Here is a 9,065-nt window from a genome sequence, read left to right as displayed (position 1 = left end):
GTCGGTGTCCACCATTTCAAAATCCGACATTTCCATCCGCCTTGACACCGCCGTTGAATCAATGAGAGGGGCACGGGAGAGGTTCGCGGCAACAACCTCTCCTATATAAGCTATTAGTGCGAGGCTCGCTCTGCATTAGAAATTAGCGAACACGCCGACATCCGCCATAAAAATCCAAATCGTTGAAAATTCTGACCAAACAGCCATCCACGACCCAATTTATTATGAGGTCGTCTAAGGAGCAAAAGATTGTCATCGGTTAGGAGATGTGAATTCATGTAGCCAAGGGGGACTGAAATGGTCATCGAGCTCATCCGATCAACTGGATGAATTTCACCTTGAAGGGGCCCAATCCAAAAGTTCCGGAGGTCATCTCCTGGAACTCTCAAGAACAAGGACCATCTTACTTGCAAACTCTGCTACTGCGCAAACATAGGTTGCAATTAAAGAGAAATTGCCAAGCCATCACAGTGGCCCGAGGCCAATGCTCCGACTAAGTCAATTTTCTCTTGCAATCACCATGCCACCGTTCACAGAGAGATCTCCCCATTCACTTGCGACGCGACGCACAATCCAAGTGATAGATGCGAGCTCGCCCTTGAAAGGCCAGCCCACTTTTCGAGACATCCCCCGATGACACATTGGAACGACAACCGCTGTCGAACCATTCCCAATGTTGTGCCGATCGAGTTGGCACAGAGGCGACCTTAGGGAGCTCCCGCGTAGCAACCAGGATGTGCTTTCGTACCCATCTCTCACAAAAACCAATCTTAGCTGTGAACAAATTTAGAATCCAAGGCTCGTATCCATCGATATCGTCGGCACTGGGTCTATATATTCAAAGGCCACGGAGAGGTTCCGATAAGAGAAGCTCCCCTGCTCGCTCGCACAAACATCCCAAATGCTAGACACAAGCTCCCGCCCTTAGCATCGCTCTCCAGATCGCCACAATGACACATTGGAACGACAACCGCTGTCGAACAACTCCCAAATTTGTGCCGATGGAGTGAGAAAGACCAGCAACTTTGGGGAGCCGCGCATGGCAAACGGGCTGCTGCTTCATTCCGCTCTTATATATAGATCCGATGTCATTGATTTCCTTTGGAATCCGAGGCTGCATTCGTCCTTGCTCACACAAGCAATGGCTCTTCTCATCGAATGGTCACGGGGAGCTTCCGATTACAAAGGCTCCCTTGTCACCCGTGATGCGCAGCACAACTGCTAGACGACGGCTCGCCCTTCAGATCGCTGCCCAGGCAACCACCACAACGGCACCATTGGAACGACAACCGCTGCCGAACCATTCCAAAATGTTTTTGCCAAAGAAGTTGTTGCAAAGAGAACGACTCTGGGGAGAGAGCCCTCGCATAGCAAAATCGGGATGGCTTCACGGCAGCTGTATGGGATTTGAATTCATGGAGCCAAGGGAGTGAAATGGTCATCGAGCTCATCCGATCAACTGGATGAATTTCACCTTGAAGGGGCCCAATCCAAAAGTTCCGGAGGTCATCTCCTGGAACTGTCAAGAACAAAGGCCAATCTTACATGCAAACTCTGCTACTGCGCAAACATAGCTTGCAATTATAGAGAAATTGCAAGGCCGTCACAATGGCCCGAGGCCAATGCTCCGACTACTAAGTCAATTTTCTCTTGCAATCACCATGCCGCCGTTCACAGAGAGATCTCCCCATTCACTTGTGACGACGCACAATCCAAGTGCTAGACGCGATCTCGCCCTTGAAAGGCCGCGTTCCAAGACATCCCGATGACACATTGGAACGACAACCGCTGTCGAACCATTCCCAATGTTGTGCCGATCGAGTTGGCACAGAGGCAATCTTAGGGAGCTCCCGCGAATCGATCGGGAAGTGCTTTCGTACCCATCTCTCACAAAAACCAATGTTAGCTGAACAATTTTAGAATCCAAGGCTCGTATCCATCGATATCGTCGGCACTGGGTCTATATTCAAAGGCCACGGAGAGGTTCTGATAAGAGAAGCTCCCCTGCTCTCTTGCACAAACATCCCCAAATGCTAGGCGCAAGCTCCGGCCCTTAGCATCGCTCTCCAGATCACCGCAATGATACATTGGAACGACAACTGCTGTCGAACAACTCCCGAATTTGTGCCGATGGAGTGAGAAAGAAGAGCCAGATCGGGTCGACGAAAACGGCTAAGCCAGATCGGGTCGGCCAGCATGGCTCGGCCACCATTTTTCGCCGAGAGCTTTCGATATTAAAGCTCCCATGTAGCCGCGATAAGTACACCATGACAAAATTGCTAGAGCGCCGAGCACCCATAGCAAATTGCCATTATACCAAGCAACGCCGGAGTGCTAGACAAGGGCTCACGTTTAGATCAAGTTTTAAAATCACCAAAAAGACACGCCATGGATCGGCAACCGCTGCCTCACCTTTTCCAAAATTGAGTCATCGGAAAACATGATCTAAAGGAGAGCCGAGGAAAAGCACTGAGATCGCTTCATGCCCCTTTCATTCATTCAACATCAGCATACACCGTTTGAAAACCCAACAATCCGATCCGCCTAGACACCAATGTTGAATCAATGAAAGGGGCACGAGAGAGGCTCGCGGCAACAACCTCTCCTATATAAGCTATTAGTGCGAGGCTCGCTCTGCATTAGAAATCTGCGATAGCGCGGACAAAATCCTTAAAAATCCAATTCAATGAAAAATGTGACCAAACAGCCATCCACGACACCGTTTTTGGAGCTCGCCCAGATCGGCTCGGCCAGCATGGTGACTTGCTGACTCGGTGAGAGTACTTCGAACTGTCAAGAACAAAGGCCAATCTCACATGCAAACTCTGCTACTGCGCAAACATAGCTTGCAATTATAGAGAAATTGCAAGGCCGTCACAATGGCCCGAGGCCAATGCTCCGACTACTAAGTCGATTTTCTCTTGCAATCGCCATGCCACCGTTCACAGAGAGATCTCCCCATTCACTTGTGACGACGCACAATCCAAGTGCTAGACGCGAGCTCGCCCTTGAAAGGCCGCGTTCCAAGACATCCCGATGACACATTGGAACGACAACCGCTGTCGAACCATTCCCAATGTTGTGCCGATCGAGTTGACACAGAGGCGATCTTAGGGAACTCCCGCGTATCGATCGGGAAGTGCTTTCGTACCCATCTCTCACAAAAACCAATGTTAGCTGAACAATTTTATAATCCAAGGCTCGTATCCATCGATAACGTCGGCACTGGGTCTATATTCAAAGGCCACGGAGAGGTTCCGATAAGAGAAGCTCCCCTGCTCGCTTGCACAAACATCCCAAAATGCTAGACGCAAGCTCCCGCACTTAGCATCGCTCTCCAGATCACCGCAATGACACATTGGAACGACAACCGCTGTCGAACAACTCCCGAAATTGTGCAGTTGGAGTGAGAAACGAGAGCCAGATCGGGTCGACGAAAATGGCTAAGCCAGATCGGGTCCGCCAGCATGGCTCGGCCACCATTTTTCGCCGAGAGCTTTCGATATTAAAGCTCCCATGTAGCCGCGATAAGTACACCATGACAAATTGCTAGAGCGCCGAGCACCCATAGCAAATTGCCATTATACCAAGCAACGCCGGAGTGCTAGACAAAGGCTCACGTTTAGATCAAGTTTTAAAACCACCAAAAACACACGCCATGGATCGGCAACCGCTGCCTCACCTTTTCCAAAATTGAGTCATCGGAAAACATGATCTAAAGGAGAGCCGAGGAAAAGCACTGAGATCGCTTCATGCCCCTTTCATTCATTCAACATCAGCATACACCGTTTGAAAACCCAACAATCCGATCCGCCTAGACACCAATGTTGAATCAATGAAAGGGGCATGGGAGAGGCTCGCGGCAACAACCTCTCCTATATAAGCTATTAGTGCGAGGCTCGCTCTGCATTAGAAATCTGCGATAGCGCGGACAACTCCCTTAAAAATCCAATTCAATGAAAAATGTGACCAAACAGCCATCCACGACACCGTTTTTGGAGCTCGCCCAGATCGGCTCGGGCAGAATGGCTCGCGCAGATCGGCTCGGCCAGCATGGCTCGCCCAGCCTTGGTGAGAGTACTTCGAACTGTCAAGAACAAAGGCCAATCTAACGTGCAAACTCTGCTACTGCGCAAACATAGGTTGCAATTATAGAGAAATTGCAAGGCCGTCACAATGGCCCGAGGCCAATGCTCCGACTACTAAGTCAATTTTCTCTTGCAATCGCCATGCCGCCGTTCACACAGAGATCTCCCCAATCACTTGTGACGACGCACAATCCAAGTGCTAGACGCGAGCTCGCCCTTGAAAGGCTGCGTTCCAAGACATCCCGATGACACATTGGAACGACAACCGCTGTCGAACCATTCCCAATGTTGTGCCGATCGAGTTGGCACAGAGGCGACCAAACAGCCATCCACGACACCGTTTTTGGAGCTCGGCAAGATCGGCTCGGCCAGAACGGCTCGGCCAGCATGGCTCGGCCAGAACGGCTCGCCCAGATCGGCTCGGCCAGCATGGCTCGGCCAGAACGGCTCGCCCAGATCGGCTCGGCCAGAATGGCTCGCCCAGATCGGCTCGGCCAGCATGGCTCGGCCAGAACGGCTCGCCCAGATCGGCTCGGCCAGAATGGCTCACCCAGATCGGCTCGGCCAGCATGGCTCGGCCAGATTGGCTCGGCCAGAACGGCTCGCCCAGATCGGCTCGGCCAGAACGGCTCGCCCAGATCGGCTCGGCCAGCATGGCTCGGCCAGAACGGCTCGCCCAGATCGGCTCGGCCAGAATGGCTCGCCCAGATCGGCTCGGCCAGCATGGCTCGCCCAGCCTTGGTCAGAGTACTTGGAACCGTCAAGAACAAAGCCCAATCATACATGAAAACTCTGCTATGCGCAAACATAGGTTGCAATTATAGAGAAATTGCAAGGCCGTCACAATGGCCCGAGGCGAATGCTCTGACTACTAAGTCAATTTTCTCTTGCAATCGCCATGCCGCCGTTCACAAAGAGATCTCCCCATTCACTTGTGACGAAGCACAATCCAAGTGCTAGACGCGAGCTCGCCCTTGACAGGCCGCGTTCCAAGACATCCCGATGACACATTGGAACGACAACCGCTGTCGAACCATTCCCAATGTTGTGCCGATCGAGTTGGCACAGAGGCGACCAAACAGCCATCCACGACACCGTTTTTGGAGCTCGGCCAGATCGGCTCGGCCAGCATGGCTCGCCCAGATCGGCTCGCCCAGATCGGCTCGGCCAGAACGGCTCGCCCAGATCGGCTCGGCCAGCATGGCTCGGCCAGATCGGCTCGCCCAGATCGGCTCGGCCACAACGGCTCGCCCAGATCGGCTCGGCCAGAACGGGTCGCCCAGATCGGCTCAGCCAGAATGGCTTGCCCAGAACGGCTCGGCAGGATCGGGTCGGCCAGAATGGCTCGCCCAGATCGTCTCGGCCAGCATGGCTCGCCCAGATCGGCTCGGCCAGCATGGCTCGGCCAGAACGGCTCGGCCAGATCGGGACGATGACTTGATGAACGGACTTAGAGATTCGACTTGGTGGGCCGACCTGGCGGGGTGACTTGATGAACGCACTTGAGGGGTCGACTTGGTGGGGTGACTCTATGAACGGACCTAAAGAGTTGACTTGGTGAGAGTACTTGGCGGGGTGACTCGATGAAAGGACTTAAAGAGTCGACTTGGTGAGAGTACTTGGTGGGGCGACTTGATGAACGCACTTGAAGAATCGACTTGGTTAGAGTACTTGGTGGGGCGACTTGATGAACGGACTCAAAGAGTCGACTTGGTGAGAGTACCTGGTGGCTCGACTTGATAAGCAGACTTAAAGAGTCAACTTGGTGAGAGTACTTGGCGGGGTGAACTGATGAACGAACATAAAGAGTCGGCTTGGTGGGAGTACTTGGTGGGCCGACCTGGTGGGGTGACTTTATGGACGGACTTAAAGAGTCGACTTGGTTAGATTACTTGTTCTGGTGACTTGATAAACGGACTTCGAGAGTCGACTTGGTGGGGTGACTTGATGAAAGGACTTAAAGGGTCGACTTGGTGAGAGTACTTGGCGGGGCGACTTGATGAACGGACTTAAAGGGTCGACTTGGCGGGGTGACTTGATGAACGGACCTAAAGAGTTGACTTGGTGAGAGTACTTGGTGGGGTGAACTGATGAACGGACTTAAAGAGTCGACTTGGTGAGAGTACTTGGTGGGCCGACTTGATGAACGGACTTATAGAGTCGACTTGGTGAGAGTAGTTGTTCTGGTGACTTGATGAACGGACTTAAGGACTCGGCTTGGCAGGGTGACTTGATGAAAGGACTTAAAGAGTCGACTTGGTGGGGTGACTCGATGAACGAACTTAGAGGGTCGACTTTGCGGGGTGACCTGATGAACGGACCTAAAGAGTTGACTTGGTGAGAGTACTCGGTGGGGTGACCTGATGAACAGACTTAGAGAGTCGACTTGGTGGGCCGACCTGGTTGGGTGACTTCGTGAACTGACTTAAAGAGTCAACTTGGTGGGAGTACTTGGTGGGGTGACTTGATGAACGGACTTCAAGGGTCGACTTGGCGAGGTGACTTGATGAACGGTCCTAAAGAGTTGACTTGGTGTGGTGACTTGATGAAAAGACTTAAAGAGTCGAATTGGTGAGAGTACTTGGTGGGGTGACTTGATGAACGCACTTGAAGGGTCGACTTGGTGGGGTGACTTTATGAACGGACCTAAAGAGTTGACGTGGTGAGAGTGCTTGGTGGGGTGACTTGATGAACATAGTTAAAGAGTCGACTTGGTGAGAGTAGTTGGTCGGGTGACTTGATGAACGCACTCGAAGAATCGACTTGGTTAGAGTACTTGGTGGGGTGACTTGATGAACGGACTTAAAGATTCGACTTGGTGGGCCGACCTGGCGGGGTGACTTGATGAACGGACTTAGAGAGTCGACTTGGTGAGAGTACTTGGTGGGCCGACCTGGCCGGGTGACTTGATGAACAAACTTAAAGAGACGACTTGGTGAGAGTACCCGGTGGGCTGACCTGGTCACGTGACTTGATGAACGGACTTAAAGAGTCGACTTGGTGGGCCGACTTGGCTGGGTGACTTGATGAACGAACTTAAAGGGTCGACTTGGTGGGTCGAACTAGCGGGGTGACTTGGTGAGAGTACTTGGTGGGCTGACCTGGCAGGGTGACTTGATGAACGAACTTAGAGAGTCGACTTTGTGAGAGTACTTGGTGGGTCGAACTGGCGGGGTGACTTGATGAACGAACTTAAAGAGTCGACCTGGTGAGAGAACTTGGTGGGCCGAGCTGGCGGGGTGAATTGATGAACGAACCTAAAGAGTCGACTTTGTGAGTGTACTTGGTGGGCCGACCTGGCGGGGTGAGTTGATGATCGAACTTAAAGGGTCGACTTGGTGAGAGTACTTGGTGGGCCGACCTGGCAGGGCGACTTGATGAACGAACTTAAAGAGTCGACTTGGTGAGAGTACTCGGTGGGGTGACCTGATGAACAAACCTAAAGAGTCGACCTGGTGAGAGTACTTGGTGGGCCGACCTGGCGGGGTGACTTGGTGAGCAAACTTAAAGAGTCGACTTGGTGAGAGTAGTTGGTGGGCTGACCTGGCGGGGTGACTTGATGAACGAACTTAAAGAGTCGACCTGGTGGGCCGACTTGGCAGAGTGACTTCATGAACGAACTTAAAGAGTCCACTCGGTGGGCCGACCTGGCGGGGTGACTTGATGAACGAACTTAAAGAGTCGACTTGGTGAGAGTAATTTGTGGGCTGACCTGGCGGGGTGACTTGATGAATGAACTTAAAGAGTCGACTTGGTGGGGTGACTTGATGAACGCACTTGAAGGGTCGACTTGGTGGGGTGACTCTATGAACGGACCTAAAGAGTTGACTTGGTGGGGTGACTCGATGAAAGGACTTAAAGAGTCGACTTGGTGAGAGTACTTGGTGGCTCGACTTTATGAGCAGACTTAAAGAGTCCACTTGGTGAGAGTGGGCCTAACAGGGCGATGTGGTGAGTGGGCCTAACGGGGCGAGTTGGTGGGGCGACTTGGCGAGTGGTATTAGAGAGCCGACGTGGTGAGGCGACTCGGCGAGTTGGTTCGTTGAGATGACATGGTGAGCTGACTTGGCGAGTCGACCCGGCGAGCGAACTTAAAGAGTCGACTTGGCAACGTACTCGAGCCGACTTGGTGAGGCGACCCGGCGAGCGGGCTCAAAGAGTCAACATGGTGAGGCGACTCATTGAGTCAACATGGTGAGGCGACTCATGGTGAGGAGCTATCCTTGAGGCGACTTGGTGGGCCTACTTGATTAGTCGACTTGGTGAGCCGACCTGACGAGCTGACACGGTGAGCGGGCTTAAAGAGGCGACGACTTGGTGGGGTAACTCGGCAAGCCAACTTATCGAGGCGAGATGGTGAGTCGACTTGGTGAGCTGACTTGGTGAGCGCACTTAAAGAGTCAACTTCGTGAGGTGACTCGGCGAGTTAGCCCGCTGATGTGACTTGGGCGGGCCGACCTGGCAAACGAACTTAAAGAGGCGACTTGGGCGGGCTGACCTGGCGAGCGAACTTAAAGAGTTGACTTGGCAACGCACTTGAACAATCGACTTGGTGAGCTGACATGGTGAGTGGGCTTAGAGAAGCAACTCGGCGGGGCGACTTGGCGAGCACACCTGCTGGGGCAAGGTGGTAAAATGACTAGGTGATTCGACTTGGTGAGCTGACTTGGTGAGCGAACTTAAGGGGTCGACTTGGTGAGGCAACCTGAATAGTCGACTCGGTGAGGTGACTTGGGGAGCCGACATGGTGAGCGGTCTTAAAGAAGAGGCGACCTGGTGGGGCAACCTGGTGAGGCGAGACGGTAAGTCATCTTGGTGAGCCGGCTTGACGAGCTGTGAGTGGACTTAAAGAGTCAATTCTTGATTTGGCAAAGACCACATGGTTAGATGACTTGGTGAGCCGACCTGGCTAGCAAAATTGGCAAGCAAACTTATAGAATCGACTTGCTGTCCCCAGCCAGGATCGCACGCCTGGGT

The sequence above is a fragment of the Cupressus sempervirens genome, chromosome 2 (genome assembly GCF_028749045.1).
Source record: "Cupressus sempervirens isolate cs-2001-9-10 chromosome 2, ASM2874904v1, whole genome shotgun sequence".
NCBI lineage: Eukaryota > Viridiplantae > Streptophyta > Pinopsida > Cupressales > Cupressaceae > Cupressus > Cupressus sempervirens.
Note: the sequence above shows the minus strand (reverse complement) of the source record.